Here is a 21,781-nt window from a genome sequence, read left to right as displayed (position 1 = left end):
ATTTTATTTCAAGCAGCATCTAAATGCGAATTTATCCTCAAAACTTGGCATGAGAGCGATGCAAGTCATGTGTGGCATAATTGCCTTTTTTCCCTGCGCGTGCGAGATCAATTTCTGATCTTTTTGCAACTAAAATGAAAGCATAAACATTCAGTACAAATAAGTAGTCTTAAATAAATAAATAAATAAATAAATAAATAAATAAATAAATAAATAAATAAAGCAGTCTTTTAACCTAAATATAGAGAGATGTTCAGTGTTTGCTATTTTGACAGGACTAAGACAAGACATTTTCATTTATGTTTTTATTTCTGTTTTTACTTAAATTTTTGTTGTTGATTATAGTTTACTATCTCATTTTATGTCTCAACAATTATAGATAATAATAAACGAATAATGAAAATTAATGAATAATGAAAATAGGCCTAGATATATTATTTATTTAAAGACATTGCCGACATTGAGCTTAAGTTGAATGCAGCTTCATCAAAAGCAGAAAAAAATAAAATAATTTGACCTATTTTAAGCAGATTATAATAAAAATATTTTTGCCGCAGGACATAAATTAAGTCTAGCAGGTTTGTTTTTTTAATACTTTAGTTTCAGTTCAGTTTTTTTTTTTTTCAAAACGTCAATGTTCTCCTTTAAAGTAGCTATAACTGTTGTTTTGTTTTGTTTTTTTACTTAATGGCTCAGTATGTTTTGTATTTGAATTTGACGCGTCAGAAAAAAAAAACCGCTGAATCTCTGCAAATATTTGGTTAACTTATAAAACAAATGTATGGTTTAGTGATGTTAGTAATGCATAGAAAAATGCAAAGCAGAATTATTAAAGTTATTATTTCATTGATCTGAACATAACCATTTATAATATAATTACTAACCCGTCGTCTAAAATATTAAAATAATAAAATAGTCTATTATTTTATTCATGGCTAGAGCTTGATTAAATTGATTAACAAGCCATGTGCTTTTGTTTGTTTGTTCTCGGTACTGGGTATACGCAAAACATTTTCTAAAATGTCAAGCAGTATTTGTCTATAGAGCAGCATTTTGCTAATTATAATAGTCCTTTATATTTATATACATGTGTTTTTGCATATTCGTTATTTCACTTGATGCATTCGTTATTTAATGTTTGAATACTGAAATAAAAAGCCATCGTTTAAAAGGTTATTTCACCATCAAAATGTAGCCTGTTATATGTATCATTAACGTTTTATATAAAACTGCTGTGTAGTGTAAATGGGACCTTAATACAGTTTAAAGCGAAGTTGTCTGTAAGGATGATGGGCATGGCATGTCTATTGTTGTGGCTCGCGTTGTGAATATTAGAAAATAACTGTCGGGTGAAGGCTTTATGGTCGTGCGGAATTGTCTGCTGCTGTCATGGCTCAGCAGGCAACACCCTATTCAGCTAGGCTATGTTCGGTGTTTGTATGTACAAATTCGTTTTGGCGAATGCTAGAGCGTAATAGAGATATTTTAAATAACAAGTATAGTTCAGTCCAGAAGTTGCTGTGCATAGAAACATTCATTTTCATAAGGCCCCATTTGCGGTTTGGTTTTAAAACGCATAGGTTTTGCTACGGTTACGCCATCCGTCCTCGGGAGTTTTGGATTTTGTGTAACCATGTTTGTGGAAAACACTTGAGGGTGGAGACATACCCCTTCCCCCGTCTCATAACCAAAAGCTTGTCTTTCAGGTGTTAATGGGCATCGAGACCGAAGTCATGTCGCATTTCCACTGTCGGCCTATAGCTCGCAGCGCGTAACGCAAACCCAGCCCCCAGAACGTACCCCGAGTGTTGGCATCGTGCATCCGTTAATAACTCGGTAGAAAATGTATTTTATAACATCCTCATTTAGACACAGTCAAACATTCAGCCCAAATGCACTGGAGAGACCTGAAACGTGTTCCCAAAAATGCTCTGTTTGCACGATTTGATTATTATCATCATATCCAAATACTTTATAAATAATATTCTTAACCTTCTCTGGTGTTTATTGTTTTTAGAAAATATCTAAAATCTTTTAAAAGAAAATATCTTGTAAAATAAAAGTTTGATTTGGCTTTAACGGTTTTATTTATGTATAGGCCTACCTAAACTGTTATAGCTTGCTTTTGCTTGTTTTATATTGGTTTATTTATTTAATGCGATTTTATTATATCCGATAATGTAATTCTTTAAATTATATTTCAATGTGGCTTAGGCTTATCAAGATATGACACTTGTTTTGAGTCTACAAAAGGTAATTTGTAAAGTGTTATGTCTTTCTGTTGTATTCATATGGTGTATTATCTGCAAAATAAATAACAAAAAGAAAGAAGCCGCTAGCAGCATCCACAGAGCTGTGAAGAGAGCGCTCTTTTGCTCGGTCTCTCACACACAACCTTTATGTCTGCTGTGTCTTTAATATGGTGTGTAGATTATTATGCGTTATTGAAACATCAAGGGGGACGCAGCAAAATCACTTATAAATTAAAATTGTATTATTCTATGCAACAGCCTTACATTTCAAACGGAAACATAAGGGCGATTTTAAGCAAAAAGACCTCAGCCTATAAGTGTAGATGTTTTCTTTTCCTTTTTATTTATTTGTTTATTTGTTTGGCGCATGTGTGCGATAGGAAAACTATAGTGTAATTACGGCAAGCCATCTTTCCCAGACTCGGGGCAAATTCCTTTCACTCCGTCCCGAAGCCCCAGCTGGCCCTCCTGCCATCCACTGCGTAAAACATATGCTGGATAAGTTGACGGTTCATTCCGCTGTGGCGATCACAGACTAATAAAGGGACTAAACCGAAAAGAAAATGAATGTAGAATGAATGAATAAATTAATAATAATAAAATAAAAATAAGGTAATAATAAACACAAATGCCGCGTAAGCGGCCTTTTTTTTAGAGATGGTACATTTGAATTGCCTCTTCCCACTTCCCCCACCTCGAAATTGAAAGTTGCAAAGAGAACTCAATAGCAAAGATCATAGCCCATTAACACATCAACACATAGTCCATTTACACATCAACACAGTGCAAGTTTAGCGGAAGAATGTCAAATCAGAATCACGCAGATGAAGCACACCAGCTACTACTATGAAACTATTAAAATTGTTTTGTCATAAATTTGCTTATTTGCAGCAGCTTTTTTTCGCGCAACAGAAAAGCGGCGTTGGGAAGCCGTCAATGAATAAAAACAGGGTCAATAGTGAAAATCGGCTTTTCATTGTATCCCTATTACCTATATCAATGCATTGAAGGCCTTTTATGGTGTCATCTCGATAGAATAGCCTAAGTTATAAATAATTTAAAGAACAAAGTTATAAAAACTCACATTACATAAATAAACAATTAAAAATATGTTTAGGTTGTCTATTTAATTGCCCTCGTGATGATGGTGTGCTTTATCATTATGTGCGTTTTACTTATAACTAACCTGATTTAAATGATGGATCTGCGACAGAGAAACTAGGGGTTTTGGGGGACATGCATCACTATATCCTTTTTTTCCCCAAACTGTGCATAGTTCAGCCGCAAGTTACTGTACGTCTTTTTTTGGAAAAGCACCCCATGTCCGCTAGTGCCGCACGCCTCTTTCTCTGGGCAAAAATGAGTTGATTTTTAAAATAATAAATATATAGATTAATTAAATTTTCAGCAAAAGAGACATTTATTTCATATTTCACTATGCATTTCATCTGATCTTTATAGCTTAATTAAACACATATTGTCAAAACCCACACATAGGCCTATTGTATGAAAATGAAAAGGGCATTTTTTGTTATTATTACACTACTATTTGTTATTTGTTGCCTAGGCTATTTTCACATTTGAGGTGCTTTATTGGCATGACAAGTAACTGTACATTCGTTTTGCCAAAGCAGTGCGCGTCTCACAAACAAGACAGTGCAAAAAGGGCAGTAGTGCAAACAAATATGAAAATAACATATAGGCTAATAAAAAAATGATTAATAAAAATAAAAATAGAATAAAAAATAAAAAAATATAATAATAAAAATAAAAATAGATTTTTGATAACATTAAACAGGATAAAGGTAATAATAGTAGCCTATTATCAAAAGTAAGTCCACATAAAGAGTTCCAGTATTTGTGTGTTGGAGACAGGAGCGGGTATTGTTGGGTGAACACACAGCAGCACACACACTCCCCCAGTAAGATGGGTTCTGTTCGACAGGGACTCAAAGTTGTTTTGTATGTGTTGGATTATCGGGTAGAATTTCTCCCGGATCTCGGAGTATTTAGTGCACTCGGGATATGCAGCTCCATCTCAATCAGCTGCTGAGGGCACAGCCGCTTCTCCACCGGCAGCCATGTTTTTTTTTGTGCGGGCCCGTCTTTACGGCTAGCTGATGTCCGCTGCCCGCTTCTAACATGTTAGAAAATACTGCAAATCAAGCTGTCGGTATCTCCCCGCGGTTGAAATTGTTCGTTATTCCGAAAAAAAGAAGAAGAAATATCAGCGCGCAGTAGTTGCTTTCTAGATTATTTAGGCCTATATTCAGCTGTTTTAATCTTGCAATTCTGATAATTAGAGATAATGTCTGTTCAACTTGTCTGTCATTTATTTCTCATTTGCTACTTATTTTATTAATTTGTTGATGTTAATATACTACATAGTCTTGTATATGCATATCTAAAATCCTTTGGCATTCAAATTTGCTTTGAACTTGAAAGAGAGAAAGAATCGGATTTTACCTGTCAGAGCACATTGCATATGCTTTTTTTGAAATAACATTTATTTAACAAATATTTTAGCACATCGAAAGTAATTAAATTACCTGTCTTTTGATTAAAACCTTTATGCAAAAAGATCAGAAAAAAAGGCAATATGCGACACATGACATGCATCGCTCTCATGCCACGTTTTGAGGATAAATTCGCTTTTAGGTGCTGCTTTGAATAAAATAAAACTATTAAAAAGCACATTAAAGAATACTCATAAAATAAAACCTTGATAGAGGAGTATCTTATGAAAAAACACCAATTGACGGGCTCTGCTTTCGGTTTTAAAAGAATCAAGCAGCTTTAAAAATATAATTTGCTGAAGAGAAATGACAGGGAAAAAAAGATTGAACATATCGGGACTGTCAAAAGAACATTCCTCTTTGATATATTCTTTCGACTCCGACACATCAGCAAAGATTATGAACGACGGAGTGTCCTCCACTGCTTCAGTGGCGTGTCCCGCTGGTTATAAACGAGGAGGCGGAGAGAATGCGCTGCTTAGTTTCGGCTCGATATATTTAAATAAAAACTAACAACGAGCTGCTTATAACGCTCAAAAAGTTAAACTCAAATGCACAACCCTTGTTGGTTGCACCTGCAGAATGCACAATGAACCTAACGCGCCATAATTTTAATTCTATATTCGTGAAGAATGAGCCAACCGCATATGCTTAGTCAGTCCTGTTGGTCGGGACTCTGCTTTATAACTTATTAGTTTATTACAATAATCACACTTAGCTTTGCCATTGTTCTTCACATATAGCCACTCAACACATCTTGCGGTCCATCTTTAATGTTTAGATTATTGAAGGTGCTATTGACGTTTTGAGAAAAAAATTAATAGTACTGAAACTAAATTATTAAAAATAAACTTGCGGGACAAGGCAAGCACATATCTTAGCCGTTTGTTCACACTCTGCCTGTATTAACATAAATGCTGTATTTTAATATAGCTTATTTTGATTAATTAGCTTTAACTGACAGCCTTTTCTTCTTTTTCCGCGGTTATGCGGCATTATATTTCACACGCATATGCAAGGTGACTGAATATGAAAATAAAATACAAAACATACTGAGCCATTAAGTAAAAAAACAAAACAAAACAACAGTTATACTTTAAAGCAGAACATTGACGTTTTGAAACAAAAAAACGGAACTGAAACTAAATTATTAAAAATAAACCTGCCAGACTTAATTTATGTAATATTTTCATTATTCATTTATTTTCATTATTCGTTTATTATTATGTACTATAATTGAAACATAAAATGAGATCGTAAATATAATCAACAACGAAAATGTAAATAAAAACGTAAATTAAAAATATAAATGAACATGTCTAGTCTTAGTTCTATCAAAATAGCAAACACTACATCTCTCTATATTTAGACTAAAAGACTGCTTTATTTATTTATTTATTTATTTATTTAAGACTAATTATTTGTACTGAATGTTTGTGCTTTCATTTTAGTTGTCTTTCATTTCTTCAATTCTATTTTCCAAAACGAATCCTCTTTGCACTTAATAAGTTTACAATAAACCAGGTAAAAAAAAAATTAAATGTAAGTTGAGGTGATCGCAAGTTCACAACTGTGAGGTGATGTGCTCTATCGGCAGGATAATCTATATTATTTTGCTGTTTTTCATATGCGCACGTTTAAGATTTGAGATTATAACATTGCCATGATAGTCAAAGAAATCAAAACATTATTTTCACCCCAACGCAATTTAATCGGGCACTGAAGGCTAATAACTTAATTCTTATATTAGCTTTTTGACTTCTCACCATGTATCTTTTCTACAGCATAGTATAGTGTAAGAGCATGTCTATTACCAGAAAAACTAAATTAAAATTATATTTTAATTGAACACATCACATCACATACAGTAAGCTACGCCTACAGAACAGTCTGTTTAGCATTGTGAAAAGGCAAAGCTGAATATCTGTGGTTAAAGTGCCACCCAGCGGTCAAATGCTGCTGGCGCATCAAGCACCGCCGTCGCCGCGGCATGAATGGCGGTACAAGGAACACATTGAAGTAGTAACATCTGTATATATATATATAATTTTAATTCTGACGGCACTTTCATTTACACAGAAATGTAGTTTTAAGGATCTTTTGTTCTAAGGATTTTAAGCAAAAGACTGACTTTTGCAGGTAATCCCTGGTGTTTAGCTATTTGTACGCGTTGTTTTGAGAAATGCACTTACTGTTTTGCAAAATTTCAACTCTCATCTGAGAAATGTACTAAAGCGGCTGAGAAAAACTGTATTATCCACCAGCATTTGATTGTTTAAGTCATTTTTCACACAAATGCACATTAATCTAATAAAAAATACTGTAAAAAATGGATAAAAAGATTGGTTGAGTAAGATCAAAATCATTTAGTTTGCATAAAATGATATAAGCATATTGTATTGTATTGCATTGTATTGGAAAATAAAATAGTGAGTGTTATTAACAGGAAGTAAAGTGTTGAAAAAATGATGTAAATTATTATCTACAGAATCGGCAAAATAATAATAATAGATACTGTAAGTGCTATTACAAGTCCCGAGTCCCAGCTGGTCTGTTGCATTACAGAACAAGTCCTTTTTAATTTTAGAATATCTATTTTAATGACATATTGTGAAAACAATCTTTTCGTCCCCTGTACAACAATGCAGTAGAAGCATTAATAACCGAAAGCGGGTCCATTTTGATTCACATCGTCTCTGATGGTATGTGGCGTAATAACTACGACAGAGTGGTGAAAGTAGCAGAAGAGTCAGAGAAAGCGAGAGAAGGGCTAATGTGAGAACTACTGAATTTCCATACCTGATCTGTTGGTGCAGTTGTCAAGAGGTTAGGGTGAAGGCCAATCTAGCTAGAGAGGAGCACGGATTAAAGTCTTTGAGATATGGATCTGTGGGCTCTCTGACTCTGAGTACTGGGCTTAAGTATCATATCCGTGGACAGACAGATCGATACTCAGCCTTTCTTTTCCTCCTCCTTCAAGGAGATTTTGCTAGTTCTTTCATGGGGTTCTCCTGCCTGCCCTAATGACACAGGGAGAGCAGGATCGTTTAGACTTCACTTCGATCCCGGTGCTCTTGATGGACTACTGTGAGCTTCATGTTCACGTATGTCCTCCTGAACACAAGTAAACAGCACTGACCCTGTTTACACATGCTGTTAAGAAGGGATTTGGTCGATTGGAGCGCAAGGCGAAAGATTCTGGTTTAATCTGACTTGTTGTCCACTTTCCTGATTTCTTTGTTGGGAAAAAGTACTTATAGGCTGTTCCTGGTATCATTCTGCTTAGTCCCTGATTTATCAGGAGTCGCCATAGTGAAATGAACTGCCAATTACTCTGGCTATGTTTTATGTGAATTTATTTATGAAATGCCCAAAGCAGAGCCCGTGGGCCAAAGTTGGCCCATTGCAACCATTAATTTGGCCCACCCTGACATAAACTTTTTTTTTTTTTTTGGTTGTTTGTTTATTGCTGAGCTACAAAAACAGCTAAATATTTTTCAATTAAATGTTGAAAATGAATTTGATTTTTAAAAGCGTAAATAATCTCACTCAATAGACACTTTGCAGAAGACATCACCGAAAAAATCAAGTGAAAAACTGGTGTAACTGTTTTTGTGAAATAGTTTTTGTTTTTACTGTAATAAGTTCATTATAAAATGTTAAAAATATATATAGTTTATTAGTTAATGTAAATCAATGCTGTGTAGTTATTTTTAAATATTATTAAATAAATTAGGAATTACCCATGTCAACTATATTTATCTTCAGCCCACTAACCGAAGGTAGGTTTTTGGCCCTTCATAACAGATAGTTTGGGAACCCCTGATCTAAATGGTATATGTTTAATTTAAGGGCAAGTTTTAATTCATTTAAATATGAAACAAGTTAACATTTACAGTTTTTCTTGTTTGCTTTGACCTGGTTAAAGAAACTAGGTTCCACTTCATTTTCATTTTCACTATCCCAGCAGAGCAAAAGACCGGTCTTGCAAATGTGTAAACTCTTTCTCATTGGGTTGACACATTTTCCCCACCATTTTTCAAAACAGCTAACACGGATGTCATTCAAGCAGTCCAAACTCCATTGTTTTAGTTATGGTAACAAAACAGAAACCATCTATTCCTAACTATTAGAAACTACCAACATCAATACGAATTCAGTGAAGCACCGGTTTGACACTACTTCACACAAATCTTCAAAAAGCAATCAGTCTGCAAACCTTATAAAACGGTGGAAGGTCTGTGTTGTTCTGTGACAGCATGGATGGAGGAGGTCAATAGTGGCTATGTCTTATACTCCCAATAGATTTGACCGTATATTGGTTTACATGTGTTTTCTCTAATATTTACAGTCTTTTATTACTTTTGTCTGTTTTTACAGTATTTCAGTTTTCAGCCACTGTTTGAAAATTGTCATGAATTCAATATAAATGTAATCAAAGCATTTCTTATTCTGGATTCAATTCTTTGCAAAAAGGCAAATTTGACAGCCCAAATAGAAAGACAACAAATGGCATTGGCAATAGGCTACAATGACAAGCAATGGTGGTGCACTGAGTTCTGTATTTTGTATTTTGTTGTCCATTGTGTAATGATTAATTGAAAGAGCTCATATACTTGTTTGCAAGTTGTGTTGTTTGAAGGTAAAACTAGCTTTTGTTGCATATTTTAAATGTTTTGACACGGTATGTGCCTTTTGCCAGCAAAATGTGTCATTTTGACCATGAGTGCCGCTGTTTAGGCCTGTGTGTTAACTGTTTTGAAAATGTGGAGTTTTAGTTGACAACTGCATCCAAGCAATCGAGAAAAACTGTAATTCCAATTAACAAATCATTGAAAAATCCATAGCTTTTTTTAAGTGTCTTAATTTTTCCCAAGGGTTATATCAGTTTGAAATGAAATGTTTCTGTCAAGAATCCTGTTATTGAGTAGCCTGCTGTTTTGTTTGTGCTAACTTGGACTTGACTGACCCCAGTAAATGAGAAGGTCAAAGGTCAGATCAATTGTCTGGATGATCAATGGAGTGGATAATAGCAATGATTCCGGCTGATTTGATTGACATATCTGCACTTCAGACAGTAAATATGCATAAGCTACAGTTTTGTGCAGAATTAAATTACATCCAGGCATAAACACAACTGATATCTTACATACCACCACCTCCTCTAGATTTTCTTGATGTAAAACCATGACAAGGTGCTCTGTGAGCAAGCGCTCGTATGTAATACAATTCCTTGTGATGCTAATCTACAATAATTTGAGCCGCTATCACCTCTGTGTGTGTTTCCCAGACTGAGAGCCCAGCAGCAGAAGTGTCCTACTTGAGAAGTGACCCTCCGACCTCTGGCTCTGATCTGAATCTGAGATGGCACTGCTTAAAATTGCGCTGCATATGCTGGGCTGTGTAATGGCCCCGGGGCCCTCCATAGCGCACAGAGAACAAATGAACAATTCATCATCGGCAGCTGTCCGCCAGGCCCAGGTGACTGCTTACAGCTCCCCCCCTTTGACTAAAAACATGGGGGGCAGCTTTTAATCGGACAAACACTAATTGGATGGTCTGGAAAGATTAGAGGAGCCCCTGGAGCTACTGTTCTCATCAATAGAGGCATCTTCATGTTTAGTCTGCACACGCAATCACAGCTCAAATATGACCACATGTACCATGTCAAGTTATTGCAAAAATATCTTAAACCTGCTTTCATATTGCTGTTTTTCTTTAGGTGATATCATGGGCTTTTTCCTAGTGACTGGAGCAATTTGTATTATTTTTTCTTTATTTTAAGACCACATTTTCCTATTGTGTGCAGTTACATGCTTGCAAAAAATAAAATAATAATAATTTTAAAATGCTGCTACTTACTTAAGGTCACATTCCAGGTTGACAATGCAAAGATACATCAGGCTCAATTTGTGAAATTTGAAATGTGTTTCATTTTCACATATAAATTTACCACTAATCCATCAGCTATCAACCATTCATTTGTGAATTATATATATAAAATAATATATATGCTCAAGCTAGTCGATGGTGCACTTTGCTGCTCTTGTGCTTTGGTCAGTGTAGCAACAAACCACCTTTGTGCAGCATAAGCTATTGAAGCAAATAGGTGACAAGTCAGAATTATTGGCCCCCCATTAAATTTTTTTCTGTTTTTTTTTTTTCTTATTTCCCAAACGATGTTTAACAAAGCAAGGACATTTTTACAGCATGTCTGATAATATTTTTTTTCTTCTGGAGAAAGTTTTATTTGTTAGAATAAAAGCAGTTTTTAGGGTCAAAATTATTAGCTATGTATTTAAGCTATATATATTTTTTTCGATAATCTACAGAACAAACCATCATTATACAATAACTTGCCTAATTACCCTAACCTGCCTAGTTAACCTAATGAACCTAGTTAAGCCTTTAAATGTCACTTTAGGCCAGGGGTCACCAAATTTGTTCCTGGAGGGCCTGTGTCCTACATATTTTAGCTTCAACCCTAATCAAACTCACCTAAAGAAGCTAATGAAGGCCTTACTAGGTATACTTGAAACATCCAGGCAGGTGTGTTAAAGCAAGTTGGAGCTAAACCCTGCAGGGACACCGGCCCTCCAGGACTGAGATTGGTGACCCCTGCTTTAGGCTGTATAGAAGTGTTTGTATATAGTCAAATATTATTTACTGTCATCATGGCAAAGATGAAATAAATCAATATAGCATTATATGTAACAAATATATTTATCTATTTATTTCATAATTTAGATTAATGAGCATTATACTTTATCTTATTTTATTAGTATTCATTTCAATAATACACATCTTCTCTCCATGGGCAGTAGTTTCAGAAGGATTGTTATTGCATAAAAAGTCAACCATAATTTCATGCATAAATAGATAAGATAAAAAAATAATCAAACAATTATCACTCACTTTTGTCCATTCTATATATATATATATATATATATATATATATATATATATATATATATATATATATATATATATATATATATATATATATATATATATATATATATATATATATTTCATTGGAAAAAACCTTTTAATTTTTTTTTTATCAATTTCTCAGTGAATATATTTTCTTAAACAATTAAACCCATTACAATAAGAGTTTGGTCACCAAACATCTTTAGGAAAAGAAAAATAATACATTTAAATTCAAATTTTGATTAAATTAAATTACAATTCTGATAAATTTTGAGTTGTTGCAAATTTTTATTTTTTTTTCTCTTGATTTTTCCTGTTTATAAATTTTTTCTTTAATATTTTTCCACAACATATTCATTTGGATGCTCTTATTTTTAGACTGATATTAAGTTTTATGTTGGATTAGTTCCAGTTTTGGCTTTAGTATTGACTAATTGAATGTATATGCACAAATACATTACTGTAAAGCATCCAATAGAAAACAATAATTAAAAAGAGAGATCTGTGAGGTGTGTACTCATTTACCCTGAACACTGTAGATGCCACATCTAACAGAAAGGTCTAACAAGCCAAGCTAACCAGTAAAACCTAATCCAGTTGACTCTTAAAAGTCTTATTTACAATGTTCTATATTTACAATGGCAAATAAAAATACTACAAAACCAGAATCCAGTGTTATTATATTTCTACAACAACATTGGACATTTGAGTTGAACACATTACCAACGCCTCTGGTTTTGATCTGCGAGATCTAGTCCTCCTGGTCTGTCAGCGCTCTGGCTCTGGAGTGTAATTCTTTGTTCCTGCTGCTCCGTGCTGGACCAAAGCCAAGAGCTTAATTTAACAATATGAGTTTCTACATGTGTAATGTGGAGGGTGAAGCACAGATGCTTGCAGTCGCACAATATCCACCCCACACTGAGCAGCCGCTCGCACGTACTGTTTTTTGTCTGAACGTAAAGCTTCCAACAGTGAGTTAAATGGAATATTTATGTCTTGGGATTGGGAAGGAAAGTCTAAATTAGACGAGAGACGGAGGAGTCATGTGATCTCTTCTATGATTAGCTGGTGACAATGATATCAATTGCACCCTTCAGCCCTCCTACCTGCGAGCTTAATAGGTGAAATCTGCTGTTTTGACTGTCATCTCAGCGGTCCTCTCACCTCCACCCCTCCTCGTTCTCCACATGCACACGTTCATGAAGGCCCTGGCCATTTCCACCTCGACTTTACATGGCAAATGTAGCTTGACTTTGTTCTTACTGCAGTGGATGGCTTCAAAACTCAACAGCAGTCAGACCTTTAAATAGATAAGATTACAGACTTAATTTGATGTGCATGAAAGCAAAGCTGTGAAAAGATTGAGGGGGTGGGGGGTGTAAGTACTATAGAGCATCAAGTTACTTATAAAGTTACTTTTCAGACAAAGTTATTAGAAAAGCAATTTAAATCAAATTGCAATGATGCAATTAATAATTGATTGCAATTGAACACTGGTTCTGATGTATTTTGCAAGTGTCTTTTTTTTAGTTGGTATAAAAAAAGAAAGCTGCTCTCCAACCAATGTTATCCCAGCTAGCAAAATTCATGTGGCTCAAATCCGCCCCACATACTGCATGGAATGATGGCACTTGGGCGGTCCGCTCTTGTTTGCCAGATCTGGGCCACAATTAAGCCATAGCAATATTAGAGAATTCACATGATTAGCCAGAATTCAACCAAATGAACCAGAACTGACCCTATTCTGGGCCACAGTTTGCTTTTATTCTGGCCCAGATCTGGCATATTACTTCTAATAATGGATTAGACATTGGTAAACATCAGTGAATTATATTAATTCATCACAGGTTGTGCCTCACTTTATTTTGTTTGCTGTTATGAACAAACTTTTCAAGCAAAGTTCTTAAAAGTTACGGCAGCCCAAAAGAAAAATCAAGAGGGTCAGGGCTATGAGCCCAACTAAAGCAAACCCTTTTCTCCTTGATGGTGACTTGAGTTTATATGGTTAACATATGTTTTAAGATCACTTGGCCATATTTGCCATATTTTCTTTTGGCCGCTTTGGGCTCACAGCCACATTAGCCAGAGCTAACTGAGAAAATTTTTGCCAAAAGTGGCCCATATTTGTTTTAGGATAACTAGTCCCCATTTGCCATATCTTCCCTGGGCCACTATAGGCTCAAATCCACATTAGCCATAGCTTACTGTGCTGAATATTTGCTAAAAGTGGCCCAAATTTGTTTTAAGATAACTGGGCCCCATTTGCCATATCTTCTCTGGGCCACATTAGGCTGAAATCCACATTAACCATAGCTTACTGTGCCAAATTTTCGCCAAAAGTGGCCCACATATTTTTTAAGATAACTGGGCCACATTTTCCATATCTTCTCTGAGCCACTATAGGCTAGCGAATGCATTAGCAAGAGTTTACTGTGCCGAATATTTGCCAAAAGTGGTCCACAGATGTTTTAAAATAACTGGGCCACATTTGCCATATTTTCCCTGGCACACATTAGGCTCACAGCCGCAATAGCCAGAGCTTACTGTGCCAAATATTTGCCATAGGTAGCCCACATATGTCTTAAGCCACTTTAGGTTTAGACCTAGATTACCCTTAATTGACTAGGCCACTATTTTGCCAAATGTTGCCCACATTTGTCCTCCATCATTTGGGCTATATTTATCATTTTCCACATGGGCCACGACAGGCTCACATTCAGACTACATTTTGCCATAAGTGCCAAATCTTTGCCTTAAATGGCCCATACATGAATTAGAATTTTTGGCCCCCCTTTGGCATTGTACAGGTGGGCCAATTCAGGCTCACGTTCATTTTGTCTAGGCCGAAGGAATACCACCAGTGCCGCATAACTGCCTAAAGTGGCCCACAATTGTATGCTATCTGGGATTTGTCTTATTAGTATATGTTTCAGTCCTAACAATACATAAATAAATATATTGACAGCACACACAAACACAAAAGAATATTGCTACGATCTGTCATTCAAAGAAGATATATTAAGTTAAAAAAATTCCAGCATTTGGAGCAGGAAGGACATCAATTTGAGTAAATATAGCCAATAGTAATACTAAACTTTCCCTTTCCGAAAAAGACCTGTATCTCCTTTTCAACTACACCACTAAAATAATGCCTACACTGATTGAGGCCTGTTGTTATCATATTTACTTTGGTTAAATCAACTATTCATTCATAATGTTAATAGTTCTCCAATGTTTGCTCTTGTCTCTTTTGTGTAGGTGTGATATGAGACACAGACAGTAGGGCTTGTGTGTAACAGCGGCTGCAGGCTTGTGCTCTCATCATTAGTCCGTGAGTGAGTCCATTTGAGTGCACTTAGCACATCACACTGGCCCATTGTTACAGCCCTCTCATAATTTCATAACACCTTTGGCTGCAAAGGCGGTGAACTTGTCACTCACCATTTGACTCTCACACTTTAGGAATTGTTTCCGTATCGGAGGTGAGATGATCCGTCCTGCCCACAGGTGATTTGTTAATGTGTAATTGTCAGGTTCAAATCCAACTGTGCCAGATTCAACTAAAAAGCCCAAAGAGAATGCAAGATATTAAATTAAGTGGGTTTTTAAAGAAGATATTACTGTGCTTCTCTCTTGAACATTTAATGGGCTGCTATTATACTGCATGTATATATACTGCATGTAATAAAATGTGTGTTGTATAAACAGATTAGAATTCTTTAGGTTTTTGTGACAACTTATTTGTTTTATGTTCAATCAGCTTAAATTTGTAAAAACTATTAAGTAAATTGAATCGATTTGCATTGGGACGAATTGAAGGGATTGTGTTGAACCCAGCATTTTTTTTTAACAATGTACATCTATCCTTTGATGGATATGCCACACGTCTGTGCTACTGTATATTTTTTCATACATTTATTTTCCTTTGGCTTAGTCCATGATCCATCAAGGGTCGCCACAGCGGAACGAACCACTAACTACGCTAGGCACGTTTTATGCAGTGGGTGCTCTAAATAATTTTTTTTATACAGTGTTTTATTAATAAATATATAACATAAAACATTTCTTATTTTTGTGATCAGTTCCTATATTTTTAATATACACTCATCGGCCACTTTATTAGCTACACCTTACTGGTACTGCGTTGGACGGCTTTTGCTTTCAAAACTTCCTCAATCCTTTGTGACATAGATTCAACAAGGTACTAGAAATATTCCTCAGAGATTTTGGTCCATCTTGACATGATTGCCAGCAGTTGCTGCAGATTTGTCGGCTGCACATCCATTATGTGAATCTAACGTTCCACCACATCTCAAAGGTTCTGCTGCTGTAGCCCATTCGCCTCAAGGTTTAATGTGTTGTGCGTTCAGAGATGCTCTTCTGCATACCCCGGTTGTAATGAGTGGTAATTTGAGTTACTGTTGTCTTTCTATCCGCTCAATTCAGTCTGGCCATTCTTCTCTGACCTCTGGCATCAACAAGGCATTTGCACCCACAGAACTGCCACAACAACCATGCCACCTTCAAAGTCACATAAATCACCTTTTGTTCCCCATTCTGATGCTCGATTTGATCTGCAGCAGATCGTCTTGACCATGTATACATGCCTAAATGCATTGAGTTGCTGTCATGCGATTGGCTGATTAGAAATTAGCACTAACAAGCAGTTGGAAAAGTGTACCTAATAAAGTGGCCGGTGAGTGTAGAAAACATGAAATACTACTATTGTAGGGTATCTATTGTAACATGATATATTAAAAGTATTACAAATACATTCATTCATTCATTTTCCTTCGGGTTAGTCTCTATTTCAGAAGTCGCAACAATGGAATGAACCGACATCAATTCCGGCATATGTTTTACACAGCAGATACCCTTCCAGCTGCAACCCAGTACTGGAAAACACCCATACACTCTCGCATTCACACACACATTTAACCACTATGGCCAAATTTGTTTACCAATTCACCTATAGGCAAGTCTATGGACTGTGGGGAAACCGGCGTACCCGAAGGAAACTCACACCAACACGAGGAGAACATGCAAACTCCACACAGAAATGCCAAGTAACCCTGCCGGGACTCAAACCACTGACCTTCTTGTTGTAAGAAAACAGTGCTAACCACTGAGCCACCATTGTTGAAATAAAAAAAAGACACATGAAAAAAAAAAACTTTTTAAAAAAGGCAATTCTTCAAAATAAACCTACATAAATATAATTTTAGAAATGTAATTCTACATATAAATCTATATATTAAGCAGCAGATCAGTAAAGTAGAAATCTATTTAGCCCCAAACCAACTCATTATTACATCTTAATAACTTAGAATACATTAAAATAAATAAATAAATAAAATCATCTAACTAAACATTTATAGACATATTCTGCAGACAGTCAAATGAACTATTCCCCCTCCTCTTTCTCCCTCCTTCTTGTTTACGTCTCATCGATAAATGGCCACCACAGATGTGGCTTTTTTTCTTTCATCTTTCATGCTCAAAAGAACATGAGACCCATTTGACTACAACCCCCCTGCCCAACGCTGCTTCAGGCTATACATGAGACAGTCTGGCCAAGCTGAACACACCAGAGCAAAATAATACCCAAAAGCCTCCACTCTGGGGATTACTCTCTCAGGCCTTTCTGCCTTCCAGCTGCAGGGCCTCCTGTGATCCTGGGCCACTGTCCTGCAGCCGCGGGGGATATGAGGGATGCAGGAGTGAGTCTGGGGGTTTAAAGTATGTGTGTGTGTGTGTGTGTGTGTGTGTGTGTGTGTGTGTGTGACCGCAGTATGGATGTATGTTGTGCTCAGTCAAACGGTTAAATGCAGCTTTTTGTCCAGCCACAGCTGCTGTTCTTTGCGTGCCACCTTTGCTCTGTCTGAATTTGTGTTGTTGTGGTTGTTTATGGCCAAGTCCTGTCAAGCGGTCAACAATCTCCTCTTGGGCTCCCATTGGACCTCTATGCACATCTTTCCTTGCTTTAGTTCACTACTTACCTTAAGTGTGTGATTGCAATGCTGTGTTCAGAGTATAGAGTATAGATTGTAATGCTGGGTTCAGACTACACACTGAAAAAGATTATTCATTGGATTTACTTTTTTTAAGGCTGAATTTAAACACTAATTAAATTTAGCAATGTTCAACTTTATTTGATTTTGCATGTTTGTTGGTCTTTCACAATAGGTTACCACATCTGTAATGCTGACTAGTATGATCACAGAAGTTCTTTCATAATCAATCATGTGAAATGTGAGACATTAGTCCCTTTCACACAGTGATACCGGTAAATATCTGGAAAATTTCCGAAACGACTTTACCAGTATATTCAAAAAAGCGCTGTTCACACAGGCGAGGACGTTACGGAAATTTTCCGGAAAAGAGCATTCACACATCCATTCCAAAATACCGGTAAATTCTGACATCATTCACCACAAATGAGCTTTAAACGGCTGCGCTTGTATTTGTAAACATTTGACTAAATTAAAAACTCTGTGGATGATCAATATTGTGAACAACTTTCACAGGATCACTTTCGCATGTTGAGATGTTCATAATATGTGCGTGTGCAGGCGCTCACGGGCTGTTTCACAGGCACACGCAAAGCTTGAAGGTAAACAAACAACGGCTTATGACTAACTTCTAACAGCTAAATGTGTCTGAAAAAATATTCAAAGGCTTTTATGCTCATAAACCGCGCGGACGTAAATGCGTCTGACTGTTGTGATTGGCTAAAGCCAAAAAACTAAATTCCGGCAATCTTCCTTCTGCATTCACACAGCGCAGCATTCCGGCAAATTGCCGGTAATGTTACAACTTCTCTTTCCGGAAGGTCTGTATGTGTGAAAGGGACAAATGGCACTAGTAGGTGGAGTTATGCAACTGAGGATAGGGATGCACAACTTTTTTGGCTTTTATGAAAAAAATAAAAATAAAAATGAAATAGGAACACAACAGTGTTCATTGCATTGACTTCACTCTCCTCCAACAGTAGTCAATGTGTGGCTCCAAACGGCTTTCACACCAGACACAGAAAGCTCTGCACTATGAAACCTATTTATTTCAATGGCTTATGCTAAGACGGTTTGTTGCTAAGCACAATAACAGTGGAGTTCACCATTATCTAGCTTGAGCATGCATGCACCCTGGTAAAAGTTCAAATATTTCACTCATGTATGTGCATATTTAACTATGCATAAACTGCACATGCTCACCGAAAAAGCAAACTCTGCACAAATAAAGTGACAACAGAGCATTGTTCCAGCTGCTTGCAGTAGCGCTACCATGCTGTCATGCAAACACAAGTAAAATGATGTTTCTTGACTCATTCATCGACAAATAACATTTCCATTCATTCATTTTCTTTTCAGCTTAGTCTTGAAATATAAGTTAAAAATTAAAGTCTCACACAATTAATTTGTAATTTAGTAACATAGGTTTCCACAAGATTGATTTGTCTTGGGACAACATAAAAGAATTAAGTTAACACATTGTTTTTTTGTTGTTGTTGTTTTTTTTTTACCAATTTAAGTTTATTGAACATAAAACAATTAAGATATTTGAAAAAAACTCAATAATTGCTTTGTTACAGCTAATTTTAAATAAGTAGTCTGAACAAACAGGAAAAAAAGTTTTTTTGATGGCACTTTTTCAATGATATCATGCACATTGTTTAAATGGTGACTAGTTTGAAAGCAACTGAACTGGTTCATAAAAAGGACATAAATATATATAAATTTTAATATTTTCACCTAATTTTTTATCGACCAATGGCATTTCTGGCATGCTTCTCCATGTTTCATGAGAAAGAGCAGCATGCCTAGTTTTTTGATAAAACTGTGAAACTGGCCAATAGAGCCTTTTTGTTTGTTGGCTTGTTTGTTTGTTTCTTTGTTTTTCAATCCTCTTTGGTCGGTGACATCTGTGACATTGAACACAGAAGCTTGAAAATGATATGAATATGCTGGTATTGCTTGAATTATGTAATGGAGTAAAGGTACACGATGCTATGCACTTTAGTTTTTCTTATACAGTTTAGTCCTTCTGTTTACATTTTCAATGGTGATACAAAAGATGGTATAGGTGCTGCTCAATGGACTTATGCAATACTAGTAAGCTTCATGGAGCCATGGAAACTACAATCCTGCCTTTATAATGCTTTTTTTTCTGATGACAAGACAACCTGTACAAAAAACACTACGCTGGTAGGCATAGTTTGTTTACACTCATGTTTTCTTCAAGTTCTGCTTTCTCAGTGTTCTCAAAGAATGGTAGTAGTTTTTTTTTTCCCAATGAGCCTGGACAGGAACAAGATCACCAGTATTTTGCTTCTTTATTGGTTATAGCTGTTGTTGTTTTTTTTATTTTTTATTTGTTGACTTCTATCGATTTCAAGTAAGTGTTGTTTAAGTTCCTGGAAGGTTTTTTTTTTCAGGGTGGTCATCTTCACAGCTCATGATTTCTCATCTTGTTCGTGCCACTGGAGACCATTTGATGGCCTGATATTCTTACAGTAAATGTATGAATGGGTGTCAATGCATACGATGTATACTGTAATTCTCTCAGAAATCCATTCTACCTGAAGGTCGGTGAGGCAGGGTAGATGCATTCTTTCCCTCTGGGGCTCGGAGGACAGAGAGCGGCGTTTGTTCATAGACACAGCTGTTGAGTGTTATTGGATGTTGGCTCGCACCAAGGTCTCTGAGAAGCAGAGAGCCAGAACCAAAGAGCATTCGCCTTATTCACTATTGTTGTGCTTAATGGACAGAAAATTACAGACAGGAGCTGCCATGTTCTGCCTTTGTCTCTTGCACACAAAAGGACCAGAAGACAATTTGAGTTTTGAACCGCAGAGAGGAGAAATCAAAATCCTTCTCAAAGGATAAGTCACTCAAACACATCATTGGAAGGCTTGACCGCGTTGGCTGCTCGATAGTTTGGTTCTGTAGGTTTTGTGATTCTATGAGTTTTAGAGTACATGTAAGTTTTGATTCTTCATCCACATGCCCTGTTTTAATTATTGGATCTGGTGTGTTTGCATCATCAGCCTGAACGAACAGATTTATTATTTATTTGATTATTAATTAATCATGGTTGATTGTGTTAATGGGGTGTCAGGCTTAGGGGATGGGGTAAATTTAAGGTGCTTTCACATCTAGAAGTTTGTTTCTGAACCTGTCTCGTTTGCCCAGTTAGCTTGGTTTGTTTGGCATATGTGAATCCCGCAATCGTTCTTGGATCTGTGCCAAAACAATTGGCCTAAAACTGCCTGAATGAGGTGGTCTTGGCTCGATTTAAATGAACTCTGGAGTTGATGGATTGTAGTAAGAAAGCAATACGATCCCATGAACTAACAAACCAAGCCATATCAAAGTGTATTATGGATATGTAGGCAGGATGTCATTCCTACCAGCAAATATGTGTTGAATACAAAAGTGAAAGCATGCTAAAATATTAACGAAAGCTGAAAATATTAACCTCGAATAAAAGATCCACATTGAACTGCTTCTTGATCTGACTGCAGTCGCTTCATCTGTTGTTACTCTCTATAATCAAAACCTATAATCCAGAATTCTAGCCAATGTTTTTTTTTTAAATGGATTGATGGATTAATTGATTGATTGATTGATTGATTAATTGATTCAGATAGATTTGTACAACTGAAATGAGGTTATGTATGAGAAAGTCTTACCTCTCTGATTTAAATTTGGTGACGATGTGTGTTGATGTCAAAATCAAAGTGCACCTTTTCGCTTATAGTGTCTAATTTCTCATCATCATAAATTAAAATAACAACGTGACAGCTAAGCGGAATCTGTGGGATTATAAACCCCGAAACTCTGACCAATGTGAGGAGAGTTTTTTTTTTCACCCATTTCGAAACTTGTAAAAGCGAACTGTACCAAGAACTAATACAAACATTGTAAAAAAAATTTTATTCCTGTTTCAGAACAAAACAATCGATATCTAGGTGTAAAAGCACCCCTAAAATGTCTACCAGCCAGCAAACTACCTAGACAGCAAAATTATACACTGACTAAGGTTAAAAAAATGGAAATATAATTAGCACCAATAGCTTAG

At 36.0% G+C, this 21,781-nt stretch overlaps 1 long non-coding RNA gene across 13 annotated transcripts in view; it reads right to left on the bottom strand.

Moving 5' to 3' along the window:
- The window catches only part of LOC147833056 (uncharacterized), a 449,341-nt gene that overhangs the window by 124,324 nt on the left and 303,236 nt on the right, over positions 1–21,781 (bottom strand). For 4 of the 13 annotated variants that reach the window (XR_015513263.1, XR_015513252.1, XR_015513251.1 and 1 more), the window contains one exon: positions 12,808–13,001. The exons of 4 other annotated variants lie outside the window; for them this stretch is intronic. This is a non-coding gene — a long non-coding RNA (uncharacterized LOC147833056). Of the gene's footprint in view, positions 1–11,987; positions 13,002–21,781 lie in introns of those variants that run through there. 5 more of the 13 variants (XR_015513255.1, XR_015513260.1, XR_015513259.1 and 2 more) reach the window with 2 other exon arrangements.

This window comes from Danio rerio, chromosome 17, assembly GCF_052040795.2.
Source record: "Danio rerio strain M-AB ecotype USA chromosome 17, GRCz13ab, whole genome shotgun sequence".
Lineage (NCBI taxonomy): Eukaryota > Metazoa > Chordata > Actinopteri > Cypriniformes > Danionidae > Danio > Danio rerio.
The sequence above is the reverse complement of the archived record's forward strand: the minus strand, read 5'-3'. Positions and strand labels throughout refer to the sequence as shown.